At 49.6% G+C, this 16,635-nt stretch overlaps 1 protein-coding gene across 1 annotated transcript in view; it reads left to right on the top strand.

Moving 5' to 3' along the window:
• LOC146172039 (acid phosphatase type 7) overlaps positions 1-16,635 on the top strand; it is a 374,339-nt gene that overhangs the window by 35,138 nt on the left and 322,566 nt on the right. The gene's annotated exons all lie outside the window — the stretch shown is intronic.

The raw sequence follows: 16,635 nt of genomic DNA, 5'->3' as shown, positions 1-16,635 counted from the left end.
CCTCACCGTGGTGATTAAGTGGTTAAGATGGTCCCGCTTACGGCGCGGTTGAGGTGTCCACAGAAAACAAGTAAGACAGTTACCGCGCCTCTTCCTTCCTATAAAGCAATCAGATGGCCCCGCCGGGGTGGTGCAGTGGTAAGACGCCCGACTATTCTGCCGGAGCACCCGGGTTCGAACCCGACCTCGGCGGCTGCGTTTCGACGGAGGCGAAACGAAGAGGCGTCCGTGTGCTGTGCGATGTCAGCGCACGTTAAAGATCCCCAGGTGGTCGAAATTACTCCGTAACCCTGCATTACGGCTCCTCTTTCTCTCTTTCCACTTTCACTCCTACCTTCCTGCCTTCCCTTACAGCGCGGTTGAGGTGTCCACAGAAAAGAAGTGAGACAGTTGCCGCGCCTTTCCCTTCCTATAAATCAATCAATCAAGGTGGTTAAGAGGCTCGACTACAGTGCCGGAGTAACCGATTTCGATCCCGATCTCCGGTGGCTGCGTTTCGATGGAGGCGGAACGGAGAGACATCCGTATGCTGTGCAATACCAGCTGCTGCGTTCATTTTGTAGGTAGCGCGAAAAACGGGCATCAAGAGTAGAAGGACACAACACGAGCGCTTGCGTTGTGTCCTTCTACTCTTGGTCCTCGTTTTGCGCGCTACCTACAAAATGAACCAGATTCAACTCGCCCAACTTTCAACCTTACTACCAGCTGCGGTTGTGTCTGCAGGAAAAAGGAAAAGTAAATGCACGGGTCTGCTACTGGCTCTGTAACTGAGGCACCACCGCTGCGCGCCGTGCGGACAGAGGGGAAAATAGAGAAGGTAAAAAGAGAGGCAAAGGGAAAGACGCGTGTCGCAATAGCCTTCCTCCGCTACCAAAGAGCTGACGTGTGCACTGACTGCCTACAACGGGCACAACCGCGAATGGTAGGCGAGCCTCCACCGCATAGGGTGGGGGCCACCATTCCCAGCCTCGTAGGGTCAGGAGCAGTGTTAAAGATCCCCATGTGGTCAAAATTACTCTGTAGCCTTCACACTGGGGGCGCCAACCAGTCGCCAGCCTCGGCTGAAGAGGCGAAGGAGGAGGAGGAAGAACATTTATTTCCGCCGAATATAGCGCGGCAGTCACCTCCGGGTCCGCACGCAGGCGTCCAGGAAGGCAGTCTGTCGCACCACGGCCAGAGGACACCCGGCCCCGTCTAGGAGAAGAGGTCTTCAGCCTCGGCCGCCAGGCGGACGGCGAATCGCTGAGATTTTTCGTCGGAGCTTCTTAGCGTGGTCTCCCATTCATCACTAGTTTTAATCGCGTTGCGCCCTGGGGCACGAACGCATCTCCATATTATGTGGTCTAATGTTGCCACGTGGCCGCAAAATTTACAAATTTCTCCAAGAGGCGAAGATAAAAGACCATCAAGCATTTAATAAAATTTACTCACTCACTCACTCCCCGCAGGGGGCACCTGTTAAAGCAGGTGTTTGCGTGTAGTGTGCGACACCACGGACCCCGAGCACCCACGCTTAGCCGTGCGTGGCATCGCCGTGTCTGGGAAAAAGGGGATCCTGGTGGTTGAGCTGATGCCGAGTGTTTGGACCTTTAAGGCCCCTCGGCGGAGGCAACACACCACTTTGGCCCACGCTTCCCACAGACGGCACCTCCGGACTGACCCACCCGGGGGAAATCGGCAGTCGCCTTTTCCTGTCCTCCCCTCCATCTTTTCACTTTCCTATCCCCTCTCTTATAACTATCCTGTCTTCTCTTACCTTCCTCGTTTCTTCCTACTTCCAGGCGGCGAGGGTTAACCTTGTGTGGCTAACCACCCTGAGTTACGCCATATTGGGTTATAGTTATGGTGTACAGCTGGCGTGGGCTGGACTTGATTGCCAATTCCTGTCCCGTCCCCTCGTTGGGCTCCATGGTGGGTGGCTGACACCGCAGCCGAACAATATACGTTTTTTATGGCTTCCTATTCTTCTACAACTGATCGCCCTCCTTCGAAACGAGGGCGCACCGACCAAACTGCCCAGTTCTTTTTGAAAACAAAGAGCACCTTCCCACACTTTCATGTAGTTCATGGTGAGCACTCAGAAAAGACAGCAAGACAAGCCTCACCATTCATTGTTGCAAAGACACTGACTGAAGCTATAGGCAAGGGTTACAAGATCAAGAAGCTTGCAAATGGAGACCTGCTGTTGGAACTTTTATATCATCATCAGTATGAGAAACTCGCAGGAGTCAGCGCTTTTGGTGACATTCCTGTTGTGATTAGCCAACATCGTTCTTTGAATACTGTTCGCGGTGTTCTTTCTGACCAAGATTTAAAGTACATGACAGAGGAGGAACTGCTGGAAGGGCTGAAAGAGCAACACGTGACAAATGTATACCGAATAAAAATAAGACGTGACAACAAAGAAATCGAGACTAAACACTTTGTCCTTACCTTTGCACTGAGCGTACTCCCCGAGTCTGTGGAGGTGGGGTACACAAAACTCAACCTGAGACCATACATTCCGAACCCACGACGTTGCTTTAACTGCCAGAAGTACGGTCACGGTGCTCAGAGCTGCCGAGGCCGACTCACTTGTGCAAAGTGTGCTGCACATGAGCACCAAACCGATGACTGCCAAACTCAACCCCATCTCTGTGCAAACTGTCAGGGCAACCATCCTGCTTATTCGCGTAGCTGTCCGGTGTGGAAGACTGAAAAGGACATAGTCACTCTAAAGGTAACAGAAAACATCACGTTCACCGAAGCACGCAAACGATATTCAATCCAACACCCTTCCTATTCCTCTGTGGCGCAGCAGGGCGCGGCACCACAGGAGTCTTCAGCACCTACCCAGGCCACGAAAAATGAGTCTGGGGTGGTGCCATCCGCGCCCCTGGTGGAAGTAGCTGGTGCTACTCCACTACCCCCAAAACAGGCTGCGCTGACCCCGAGGTCAGCGGGCCCGAAGGCCTTGTCCCAAGGGGCAAGGTCAAAAACAAGTGTATCCGTGCCTTCTGCACGAAGGTCCAGCACATCTGAAGATGTGATGGACACATCGCCCCCCTCGCCCCCGCAGCAGCGGCGGCAAAGTTCTCTCGAGCGTAAAAGAAGGGACAAAGTCCCAATAACGGGCCCAAAAGACCCAACAACATAGATTTTCAACCCTATCCCCAACTAATCCGCCACCATGGCATTTCTAGTTCACTGGAACTGTCGCGGGCTTTTACACAACTACACTGATATAGCTGACATTTTAAATTCATTTTCTCCAGTTGCGTTGTGTCTCCAGGAGACCAATCTCGGACCACAGAACAAAAACTTTCTTAAAAAATATCAAGTCTTCCGTTGTGACCGACAGAATTCAAGCAGGCTCTCCGGAGGCACTGCTATTGTGGTCCAAGGTGGCGTTGCGACACGAGGAATCAACCTTAAAACCTCAATTGAAGCTGTTGCAGTCACCGTGGTGCATTTTGAAACAATAACAATATGTTCTTTATACATCGAACCTCATTTCACTATCACACTTAATGATTTACAAGCAGTTTTAATGCAACTACCGGAGCCATATATCTTAGTAGGGGATTTTAATGCTCAATCATCCATTTGGTGAAGCGAAAAACGGACGCCAGAGGTCGGATTTTAGAAGATCTTATTCTCAACAACAATGTTTGCCTCCTGAACACTGGCAAACACACTTACTGTTCTTCAAGCTCTGGAAAAATGAGTTGCATTGATTTGTCTTTTTGTTCACCTAGTCTTTTCACTGATTTTAGATGGAATGTTATTGACAACCCTTATGGAAGCGATCATCTTCCCATCATTATCAGTCTAACATCGTCACCATTAATCACCTTTACTAAACCACGGCGTTGGAAACTGTACCTAGCCGACTGGGCACTCTTTCAAAAACATGCCGCTTTAGAAAAACTCTTTTCAGACAGCCTCGATGTCAACGAGCAAAATAAAAAGTTCACAGTATGTATCATTGCCGCTGCTCATTTAGCCGTCCCCCAGACTTCGGGAATTGTACGAAGGAATGGAAAGACATGGTATACAAAGGAATGTAGAGAGGCCAAAAAGAAGCAGAGCAAAGCCTGGGGAATTTTTCGTCGATACCCTACACAGGAAAATCTAATTAAATATAAAAAGGCAAGGGCTAAGGCTCGAAATATTCGACGTGATGCTGAAAAAAGATCTTGGCAAGGTTATGTGTCTTCAATAAACAGTTCCGTCAGAGCAAAGAAAATGTGGGAGCAAGTTCGCAAACTCGATGGCAAATTCTCTCCTTTTGCAGTTCCTTTCCTTACACCCCCTGATGCACAGACAAGTATACTCGAGCAGGCTGACCTATTGGGAGAACACTTCTCTCATGTTTCTAGTTCCCTACATTACACAGACTCCTTCCTAAAGTATAAAAACACAGCAGAAAAACAGACACTTCCTACGAATGGTTATACCAACGAGCCCTACAATAACTTAATTACAGTTCAGGAACTCCATAGAGTATTAACTAATGGCAAGAAAACCGCACCAGGCCCCGATGAAATACACTATGAAATGCTAGCCCATCTGTCCGAACCTGCAGTAGAAGCACTCCTGAAATTTTTTAACAAAATCTGGGTGTCAGGCAAAATGCCTGATGCTTGGAAGAAGGCTGTCATTGTACCATTCCTGAAGCCTGGAAAATTGCCAAACTCTCCTACTAGTTACAGGCCAATAGCCCTAACTAGCTGCCTTGCCAAATCATTCGAAAGCATAGTCAATACCAGGTTAATGTTCATTCTTGAAGCTCGTGAACTCCTTGACACCCACCAGTGCGGCTTCAGAAGAGCTTGTTCAACACTGGATCATCTAGTTCGGCTTGAAAACACAGTCCGAGAAGCCTTCATACATAAACAGCACTGTCTCGCAGTTTTCTTTGATATGGAAAAAGCGTACGACACCACCTGGCGATAGGGGATACTTCGCGATCTGGCAGATCTTGGAATCCGCGGCAGAATGTTGAACTGCTTAAAAGATTTTTTGTGCAACCGCTCGTTCCAAGTACGCCTCGGTTCTACACTCTCTAGGAACTTTACACAAGAGACCGGAGTACCGCAAGGATGCATATTAAGTACTACACTTTTCATTGTAAAAACGAATTCCATAGCCAAAGTAATCCCACAGTCTGTTATGTACTCTCTTTATGTTGATGACCTCCAAATCGCATGCACATCATTCAGCCTATCGACGTGTGAACGACTGATGCAACTAGCATTAAAGAAACTGAGTAATTGGGCAAATAAAAATGGATTTAGGTTCTCGCCTCAGAAAACAGTTGCAGTTCTTTTCTCTCTGAGGAGAGGCCTACAGCTCAATCCCACCCTGCACCTAAATAAAACCATACTCCCGATAAAGCAAGAACATAAATTTTTAGGACTAACGTTTGACAAGAAGCTCACATTCCTCCCACACATAAACAGCCTGAAAGTCAAAGCCTCTCGAGCTCTCAACATCCTTAAAGTACTCTCAAGGAGACACTGGGGCTCTGATAGGACATGTCTTCTCCATATCTATCGCTCAGTGGTACGCTCCTGTTTAGATTACGGGTGCGTGGTCTATGGGTCAGCAAGACCGTCATACCTTAAAGGGCTGGACCCAGTACATAACCTGGGTCTGCGTCTTTCAACTGGTGCATACAGGACATCGCCGGTGGCAAGTCTGTATGTAGAAGCAAACGAACCGCCACTAAAATACAGGAGGACCATGCTTACACTTTCATACGTCCTGAAAATTCGCTCGTTACCAAAACATATTTGTTACTCCATACTTACAAACTGCCCCTCAAGAACACTGTACATCAATAAACCTCGATCCATCAGACCTCTCATACTCCGTTTTGAAGAGCAGTGCCGGGAACTCAACTTTCTGGATGCACTTCCTGATATTGCACGGAGACCTGACCCACTGCCACCTTGGTACAACTTCACTGCTGTGTGTGACTTCACATTAACTCAATTTCGCAAATCACAAACACCACATGAACACATTATACAAGAGTTCTTGGCATTAAATGAGAAATACAGTGATCACAAGGCATTTTATACAGATGGTTCAAAGACAATATTTCATGTAGGCAGGGCAGTAATAGAAGACAAACAGGAAAAAACAGTAAGGTTGCCACAGTGTGCCTCAATATTTACTGCCGAATGCTACGCCTTATCCCTAGCAATAGATAAAATAGTCAACAAAAACATCAAAAACAGTATCATCTATACAGACTCTCTGAGCGTACTCGCATCACTACATCAAAAAAATGCTACAGAACCTTTAATAGGGGACATAGTCCATTATGTAGTGATAGCAAAAACACAAGGACTTAATATCAAATTTTACTGGGTGCCAAGCCACGTAGGAATCAGCGGTAATGAAAGGGCTGATGCATGTGCCGCGGCAGCCTCCATTGCTCAAGTACAGAAGGTGAAAATTCCACATAATGATGCCATAAAATTTATACAAAGAACACTGAGACAAAAGTGGCAGGCTGCATGGTATAACGAAGTTAATAACAAGCTACACCTAGCAAAACCAGTTATAAAAGAATGGAAATCATGCAGCCATCAAGAACGCTTCACGGAGGTTACAGTGTGCCGTCTGCGTATCGGGCACACACATCTCACACATAATTTTTTACTAATGAAACAAGATAAGCCTACGTGTGGAGAATGCGGAGAAGTACTCACAGTCAACCACATCCTGATTACATGCCCAAAACTAGAGACACTACGGAGAAAGCATTTCACTATTTTGTATGATCGTGCCATCCCTTTCCATCCCAAATTACTTTTAGGAGAAAGAGCAATAATAAACTTAACATGTGTTCTTAGTTTTTTAAAAGAAGCAGGCGTTCTGAATAAACTGTAAACATTAACGAGCCTTCTTCCCTTTTCAAATAAGAACAGATTTTAACCTTGCTCTTGGCGCATGATAGCCTCAGTTGCTTATGCGCCATAAAACCCCAGTACAATACAATACAATCACTCACTCACTAACTCACTCACTACGGCACCTCTTTCTCGTTTCATCAGTTCCCTTACGGCGCGGTCCAGGTGTGTACACAAACCTTGTGATAGATAGTGCACCTTACATTTCCTGTTAAGCAGTTATTATTAACGCCGTTGATTCCTGCTGCATTTGTATAGTGCGTGGTGCGGCGTTCGAGAAAGCGCCAAATGAAAGCCGCAGCCCGGACACCTGGATCGGACGCCTGCTGGGGTCTGCTCCGTATATGTACGCTGGCTAGATGGGTAGGTGTGCCGACCGGCAGGGCACAAAGCGTAGTTCCGCGTGCCTCCGCTTCATGACGACGAAACTGGCGCTGCTGTTCTCCGCCCGCGGTGCTCACCGGCGGATCGTCTGCTACTTGTCGCAATCGCATCGCGCGTTTTGTTAACCTCATTTTTGTGGCTAGATGGGTAGGTGTGCCGACCGGCAGGGCACAAAGCGTAGTTCCGCGTGCCTCCGCTTCATGACGACGAAACTGGCGCTGCTGTTCTCCGCCCGCGGTGCTCACCGGCGGATCGTCTGCTACTTGTCGCAATCGCATCGCGCGTTTTGTTAACCTCATTTTTGTTTAAAAACATTACTTATTACTTGCGTTATCAGTCAAAATAGTAGATGAAACTGAGACTTTATGTACGCTGGCTAGATGGGTAGGTGTGCCGACCGGCAGGGCACAAAGCGTAGTTCCGCGTGCCTCCGCTTCATGACGACGAAACTGGCGCTGCTGTTCTCCGCCCGCGGTGCTCACCGGCGGATCATCTGCTACTTGTCGCAATCGCATCGCGCGTTTTGTTAACCTCATTTTTGTTTAAAAACATTACTTATTACTTGCGTTATCAGTCAAAATAGTAGCTGAAACTGAGACTTTTGCTGTCTGGCATTAAAACAATAAACAGACGACACTAGCTACCTGTTTTCTCGTCTGTTTGCTGTCTGTCATCGTCCACATGCAAGCGTCGTAGCGGAGCACGCGCTGCGCTTTTTGTGAGAAGTGATCGGAATGAAGACCAAAAAGGACACAACTTGTTTCGCACCGTTCTGCAAATCCGGCTACAAGTCATCGAGAAAAGGACTGAAAGTCTCGCTGTTTTCGGCGCCGCGGGATCCCGAACTGTTCAAAAGGTGGGAGCTTGCTTTTCATCCTGCCGACAAGAGGTTGCAGCCACACTCCGTTGTGTGTGAGCGGCATTTTGACCAAGAGTGTATCGAACGGGATTACAAATTTATGATAGAAGGCAACGTTGTTAGCCTCCCACGTTCTCACCCACGATTGACGAAAGATGCCGTGCCTTCTGCCCTGCCCGATGCTCCTGGTTACCTGTCAAGAAAGGTGACCGCGAAACGAAAGAGGAAGAATTCCACAGGCTGCCGCCCAACCAAGGCTGCCAGAAATGACAGCCACGACCTTGAGACAGTGCCGGATGATCCAGTACCTTCAAGCTCCAGTGAACGTATCTCTACGTCTGTAACCGAAGTGTCACCTCGTCCGGTTGACATTGACTTCACTACCTGCACGGTATCCCACAGCGGCTGGACACATCACTCTATTGAAGATTCTGGCGCCTCTGCGTTCTCGACTTGCAGAAGAAGCGGACAGAGCATCGTTCTGGTGAAAGTAATACTCCTGGAGCACTGTGCGTCAAAACTGCGAGCCACCGTGTCCGTGCAAGGCGCCGTAACACAGAAGCTGGATTTGGAAACTCGTGAACAGGTTGGGGACCTTTTGACTGACGTGGATGCCATGATTCCATGTCAGGGCATAAAATGCAATGACCAACTTGACACCGTCCTCGCGAAATCCAAGAATATAAGAATCCACGGAAACACAACATTCAGCTCCAAATGCGTCGGCATCGCCGCAAGTCAAGGAGACTCCTGTTTGCATTGCCGATACGCAAAAAAGTTGCTCCTAAATCAGCTGTCGTACAAAAGAACAAAGGACCGGAGGTCGAGGGAGCGCGAAAAGAAGAGAAAGCTTGTAACCGCAAAGTTCAAGAGACTGAAGCGAAATATGTTTACTCTTGAGACAAAACTGGAAGAGATGAGGAGGAAGAACTCAAAACTAGAAAGCTGCGCGCTCATGTCAAGAATAGAAAATTTGCCAGTAAGACAACAGTCACAAGTCATGGCCTGTTCAAATGCTTCAAAGCTGAAAAACACGAAGGGTTTTAAGTGTTTTAAGTACCAGCGCGAGTGGCTGCTCGAATGCTTGATAATGCGGATGAGGAGCAAACGGCTTTATGAGCACCTGCGCAAGGAGAAGATCACGCTGCTGCCCGGCAGAACGTGTCTCCAACGGTACCTGCGCGGATTTCGAAGCGGGTTCGGCTTCAACAAATGGGTGTTTGCTGCCTTGAAGGAAAAATGCATATGCATGACGGAGCAGCAACGTCATGGCGGCATTATGATGGATGAAATTAAACTTTCCGAGAACCTGACGGTCAGTCATTACGGGAAAGTGAACGGTTTGGTGGACCTTGAAAAATTTTCATCTAGCTCCAGCTCAGAATTGGCGGATCACGCCCTAGTTGTTCTCTTCAACCATTCACGGGAAAGTGGCACCAGGTGCTTGGCGTTTTCGCCTCGAAGGGGAACGTGACAGCTGATGTGCTAGCAAAAATTACGGTGGAGGGTGTGATAATGGAAGAAAACGCCTCACTTTTTGTGGATTTCATAACAACAGACGCTGCTAGCTGGAATCGTTCCATGTGGCATATTTTTGGAATTTCTGGGAAAGCAGCACAAGTTGTCTGCAAGTCGCCGCACCCTGTGGACAAGAACCGCTCCTTGCACTTCGTCTCCGATTTTCCCCTTTTGGTGAAGAATGTAAGAAACAGCTTGCTCCAGCACCCTTTAACAACTCCTCAGGGCGTGGCATCCATCCGTCACATTGATGCCACATGGCAGCTAGATCAACGTAGCCATGTCGGCTTGAAGGCAATGCCCAGGGTGCACAAAGCTGTTGTAAGGCCCGACACATTCGAGAAGATGCGCGTAAATTATGCGTTTCGCTTATTCTCTGATGATGTCCGGCGTGGTCTTTTCACGTATAGACAGCAGATTTAGCACAACCACGGTTCAGTTCACGCGACCGATGAACTTGTCAAATTGATGCAGGAGATCATCAGCATCATGACTTCAAGATTTCCAGCCACCGCCCTCCGCCCGAACTCTGCGAAAGCTCGGCGACTTCGTGACTTCCTCACCTATCTTGATGAGTGGCAACGCTGTGCTCAGAATTCTTATCAGGGAGTCACGCTGTCGAGCACTCTTTCCCTCTTCGATTATCTGTCGTCCAAAATAGGCTACAGGTACTTAATGACCGCCAGACTAAGCCAAGACATTGTGGGGATTCTCACGGGGCTGCGGCTCCGCTCTGAGAACCGAGGCCACACCGCCAGCTCTGACCACAGCAGTGGCCGTGAAGAACGACACACCGGGGCAAACATAGCCAGCGGGCCAAGTTGTTTATTGGGAACGCCCAATGTTCTTCCTCGGTGTCATACCAACATCCGCGCGCTACGGCGTCGCGGCGTCGCCTCCCGGGTGAAGCTGCTGTCCGCCGAGATGAGAGGGGAGGAGGAAGGAGGGGCCGTTCTCTCACTCCCGCCCTCTCCGCCACAGCACCGGAGGAAGGAGGCCAGAAGGGGAAAGATGAGGGCACCCCGAGAGAGAGAGAGGGTGTTCGCCGCGGCGTGCGGGCGAGGGAAATGTTGAATTTCCACACCCTTCCTCCCTTAATCCTGACCTCCACCTGGGCACCGTTTCCCCTTCGAGGCTGCACGGCTGATCCCTCAGCAGGTCCATGCCGCAGGACAGGCGGCCAAAGCAGGAACGGCCGCCCCCGCGTCGGGCTGGCTCCGTGTGCAGGCCGCACGAATCCCCGCCGCTGCAGTCACGGGGATGAAGAGGGGGCGAAGTCCGCTGGCCCGCCATCCGGTTGCGGGCCGCCGGCACGCCCGCAGTGCGCTGATCGCCTACGACCGCGCCGACTCCCCGCAGGTCGTCAATCAGGGCAGCAGGCTCCGTCCCTCCGCGTACAGGAACCACTCCGGCCTGCATATCTACACGGGCCGGGTTCTTCTCCAATTCGAGCTCGGATGCGAGCTGCTCCATGAACGAGCTCGAATTCGAGCCTTTTTCGGTGACCACTGTATGCCTGAGCAGCCATTGGGCTGGTAGACTAAACATCACCTGATTCGCCGCTCCCCGCCGCCTGAATGCAGACAGCGTGGCCCATGCGCCCGGAGTGCCGGTGTCATAAATAAGGCCAGTCGGCGGGCTAGGTCCCTCTGAACGTGCTCAGCATAGGCTTCGCGTACAGGAACACTGCCGGCTTGTGTACCGACACGTGCCGGATAACTTCACACGAGGGCTCTCGTGCCCTTGCGGTTGACATTAGGCGATTGCGCCTACCTTCCGCACTGTATCATCGCGGAAAGGACTGCCTTCCCTTATATCCGCTCGCGCGAACTCGCGCTTCTGGCGTTTGTCCGTAGTCAGCTCAAGCTGCACAGGCAGCCGACGCCGCCGGCGCTGCTCTGCGTGCGTGACCTCCACGCTCGGAGCAACTCCCCCTTCTTTCAGCTATCGCGCTGACGGAGGGTGATGTAGCGGTACCCGCGGAGTAGCTGTGCGCGTGATCTCACATGCGCAGCATTTGACAGTACTTCAACGATTTCGCTGGCTGTGGGTGCTACAGAGCCGCTGCTTGAGTGATTGCACTTGCGCGGCATTTTTCCCGTTGTCGCAGCGACTGCGCTGGATTCGGGTTTTGCAGCGGTGCCCGTAGAGACCGCTCTCGGGATCGCTTGCCTACGCGCTGTTATGCGCATGCAGGGTCCGCTTCTACAGTTACTTTCAAAGGAAGTACTGTTGGCATGGATCCGCCGATTCCGCCCGACCTCGGGTCTTTCAGCTTGCAGCCGCGAAACAACCCATCTGGGCGCTCGACTCGTCGCGATCTCGCGTTCACGTCGCTGAGTGCGTAAGCATAGCTAGCCATCGGACTTCCAATGTTCTTACCGCGGCTGCGGTTCGCCTTCCCATTGGCATTGGCCACAATCTCGCGCAATCACATTGCGTAGTCGTCGACATTGGTCTCGACCTTTGCGTTCATGCGCAGAGCTAAGGAAATGGCGTGCCAGTTGGCACATTCCGGTAGTTATGCGATTGCGCATATTCACCCTAAAGCGGCTCTATATTCCGATATCGTCGCTCGCTCCTTTGCGAATAACGGCTTTTCTGCCCTCATCTGAGGCGTCACTGCCTAGCACGTATGTATCAAAGCTTAATCATAGATCAGCAGGAAGTCTCCAACTCACTCGTAGCAATACCAGCTACACTAGAGTTAACTAACGCCAACCACAGTACAAGTGGCTTCACAGCGCAATTTGGCCTGCATCGTCGCGGGGTCTGTCTCTTCAATAAGACTAGCGACCCTCTTACGACAAAATTAAAAAAATATGAGCCTTCCTACTAACCCCTGACAGCTCTTAACTGCTGAACGCAAGCTCAAGTGGGTGTCCCCACTCTTACGAGATGCACGTGCTTTGGAGGTTTTCGCAGTAGGGCGCTCCCCGCTGCGACCTCCTTCCGCAAATTTGGTGTACTACGGCTCCTAGTGACATCGCACAGGCGACTATAATTCACGCTCCCTTTCCGAACGGCATTTGGCTGCTCGTGAACTGACCTGCCGAATGCGAGTGACCTCACCGCATATCCATGCGACGCCGCTCCAGTAAACTTGGCTCTCGACTCTCCTGAGCCGGTGAACCTGTACTCGGCGTGCTTCGGCAGCGCTCTTACCCGCATTCTCCGCTGTACAGACAGCGCGGTTTTGAGCCAACGGGCAAAACGGACTTACCGCATCGGCGGTTCTGGGCGGAGGTAGGCAAATGGGCACTTATCGTGAGCTGGACCAACGGGCCGGCTTTCCCGAGCGGGTGTAAGGGGGGTAGCGTAGGCAACTGGCAGTAGCTTGTTCTTCCTCGGTGTCATAGCAACATCCGCGTGCTACGGCGTCGCGGCGTCGCCTCCCGGGTGAAGCTGCTGTCCGCGAGATGAGAGGGGAGGAGGAAAGAGGGGCCGTTCTCTCACTACCGCCCTCTCCGCCACAGCACCGGAGGAAGGAGGCCAGAAGGGGAAAGATGAGGGCACAATGCATGGGAGCGAGGGGCCGCTTTTGCGATGACGGAGGCGCCGCACCGCAGAGGGCGCCACCAGCAACTGGTGTGTCACCCGTCCGGGCGCCCGCGTATGCGCATGGAGGCGGGGCGGATACCGCGCGGACTGTACGTTCCTGTTTGCTTGTGCGTCGTCTCGAGCTGTTCGCGACAAGATCTTACAAACATGCTGGTTACCGGTGCTCAGTACTGTTAGCAATCACCTAATTTATTTTCCATTTTGGCCGTCGGCAACACTTCGAGGAAGTAACATGACAGAAGTTGGCTCCGAAGAAAAAAGCTTGGAGAGGGCCGGCGTACGACTCGCACAGCACGCTTCACTCGCCGTACAACTTGCTTTAGCATTACTAAAGCACCTAATTCACGTCCAGAAATGTAGTCGTTTTGAAAAGAGGGCTGTGTGGAGGCAGGATGTATGAAGAAGTGAAACATACAACACGTGCGTTTGAGCGCTGTCTAAAACTGGTCACAGTAACCCCATTATCAAAACAGTCCAAAATGGTATATTCCGTTGTTTTTCATGCCAACTATGCCGACTACAGCACGTCACTGAAGCCACTAGAGGAATCGGCATTCAGTTGGATATGAATTAAATGTGGACTACCCCGCATGGAGGTAGAGATACAGTAAAGTAAGGACATGAACAACGAACGACACCACGCCAACTGGCTACTGAATACCAGAACACAGTGGGTCACGAAAGGTGGAAGAAGGGGGAGGTAAAGGTTTCACAGGAAAATAAAAAGAAACGTGTCGCCTACCAGGGAGGGAGAAAGGGGTTGGTAGAAGGCATGCAGCGCCGTGAAAAGAGCGACCGCGAATGTGAATAAAGGTTCAGAATATTCGTGCGGCACGGCAAACGCACGACGAAGAAAGCAGGCAGCTAAAGACGAAGAAAAATGCAGATATTAAAAACAATAAAAAAAAAGAGGAAACAACCGAGCATAAGAACCAAATGAAGGCCCGGGAAGAGGAAAGCAGTGCACAAACAGGCTGCAATCGAACGCGTATAAAGATATAAGCGTCGAAATTTAAGAGACAACAATTCGTGAAACTGTACACTAATCTAAGAACACACCATTTTCTTTTCTTTCCATAAGTTGAAACATTGTTGTAACGGGTAGCTTTATAAATACCCATAGATGTGCGCTATACTTTAAACATTTAATCTCAATGCGTTATAGTTTAACAATGACCTAATTGTTCCAGAAAATGTTTCCATTCTAGGGTGCGCAATCCACCGGTAATATGCAAATCATTGCCTCCAGAAGATCGCTCTCGTCCTGTTTTATGTATACATACAAAAAAAAAAAAGAATAGCTTTGAAAAAGAAATGACGGAAAATAGCGGACGCGAAGGCTATAGGGTACGCTTAATTCGCTTTCGCTAGATCATCCTTCTGCGAAAGAGAGGTTGTGAGGCTGGCACGGTTTCTCACCACGAACAAAAATAGCGCCATAGGTTCGAAACTAGGTCGCACTTTACTCAAAAATTTGGCTCGGATGCACGGTCCTTTTCGACTGCTTTGCACTTCAGATTTTTGCAACCTTCCCGTAAAATGTGAAGGTTCAAAACGTTTACCTACTTGGAGCTCCAGAAATGCTTCCACTTGAAGCCATGAAATTTAACGTGTTTTTGCGGCTTCGCTCTTTCCGAAGTAAGCGAATCACGACAAGAGTTCCCAAAGGGAAAATAATTAAATTCCCTTGGAAGTAAATCACGTGTAATGTCAACCTTGTTAACAATTATAGTCTGGTTAATAGTGCAAAGAGCATCCGCGGCAAGTAGCCCGATTATATATAGTCTGGTAAGCAGTAGTTGCAAGTATATCCAGTCGATTACTCATATTAGGTACTCATTAGGTGCTCCTCATCTTTTTCGCATTTTTCCGCTTTCTCTCGGTGCGCGCCAAGAACTGCATCATACCTGCCAATTCGACGCGCAATTATCAGTGCTTTTATTTTTGTTTGTTTGCTCTGTACCATTTGATGCCAGTAAAGCGTCCGCACTCAAGTGCCCACTATGAACGTATTACGTATGTGACGGGTTTAATTTTTCATATTTTAGTTGAAGTAATGGCCTAGCTGTACTTGACTTTTTTTTTTTCATCTAAGCAGCTGGTTCACCCTTTGGTTAGTGGCACGCAAACAAATGTCCACGATATAAGTAATTGTTAATCACGAACAAAAAATAAATGCTTGAGTCGCATATACCTTGTTTATTTTTTTTTTGCCGGTAAATACCACAGTGCTTTAAATTAGTACGGTAGTGAATAAATGTGTTTTGCTCGCACTCTGTATTTGTAATTTCTATAAACGGTGATTAGGGCACATAAAGAGCACCTATTAAAGAGATATATTATTACTGGTGATTTAAGATAAACGTTGTTATGTATTAATAAGCGCAAGCTGCAAAATGTAAGCAGGAGTTCGTAAATAAGGTTTGTAAAAAATAGGTGTTCCTAAAGAGGCCTTACGAAGCACAAGCTTTGATTCGCATGTACACTGTTTTTCTCCGCGTGTTAATACCACTCCTGGGCAGCAGCCTTTATTCCCTTACGGGAAGAACGAATGCAAAACACCACGCTTCATTGCAAACATTAAGTACAAATTGCTCATCTGGACGATATGTAACTCTCTGCAGGAAGAAATGTTGAGTTTCAGATAGCGATTCAAACATCGCGCGCTGCTCCGAAGGACTACCCAAGCGTGCACGATGTCACGATGTCTCCCGATAGACGTAAAAGAATGGCAGGGATCAGTTTAAGCACCTGGAATAAGTAGCCTCTTTATTATTTATCACACTAATTGCGTAGCGTCTGAAAATCGCTCCAAAGAGAACCGCAACCCTCCTCTGTACCCCCGCTATCCCGCGGCCGCTACGCGCCGAGCGGCGAACGTGGCACCCCTGTTGCACGTCGCGCCCTCTCGCGGGAATCGGTTCTTGTCATCGCAAAAGCGGCCCGCTCTCCGGCGCCGATCGTCACACTGCCCAATATTCTAGAGCACTATAGTTGGGCCGCCGTTCATGCGCACCGCCGTCTCTCACGGACGGCGCGAGTTGGTCGCCCAACTTTGAGGCGTGACGTCACACAGAGGTCATGCGAATGGTCATTTCATGTGCACCGCCGTCGCACCGCAAAGACTTGAAAGTGAAAGTAGCATTGCTTTCGCAATAAAAGGCGGAGTGTCTGTGACAATTCTTCGTACATAACATAACTGAGCCGCAAGGAAGAGGACGGATGTGTACGCAAAAAAAGAGAGAAACAGGTGCAGGTAGTGGAGAGCATTGGACCACCAGGCAATATCGGCTTTCGCCTCATCATAAATCAGAGGTCCAAAGGGCCCCCTAGAATCCTTGGTTCGAACCGATGACGTATGGACCCCTGACAAGTGTAGGTGTCCACTAAGACGGGCGACAGACACTG

Source organism: Amblyomma maculatum, unplaced genomic scaffold (genome assembly GCF_055883805.1).
Source record: "Amblyomma maculatum isolate TAMU_Amacu unplaced genomic scaffold, ASM5588380v1 scaffold_15, whole genome shotgun sequence".
Taxonomy (NCBI): Eukaryota; Metazoa; Arthropoda; class Arachnida; order Ixodida; family Ixodidae; genus Amblyomma; species Amblyomma maculatum.
Note: the sequence above shows the minus strand (reverse complement) of the source record. Positions and strands in the feature narration are given on the sequence as shown.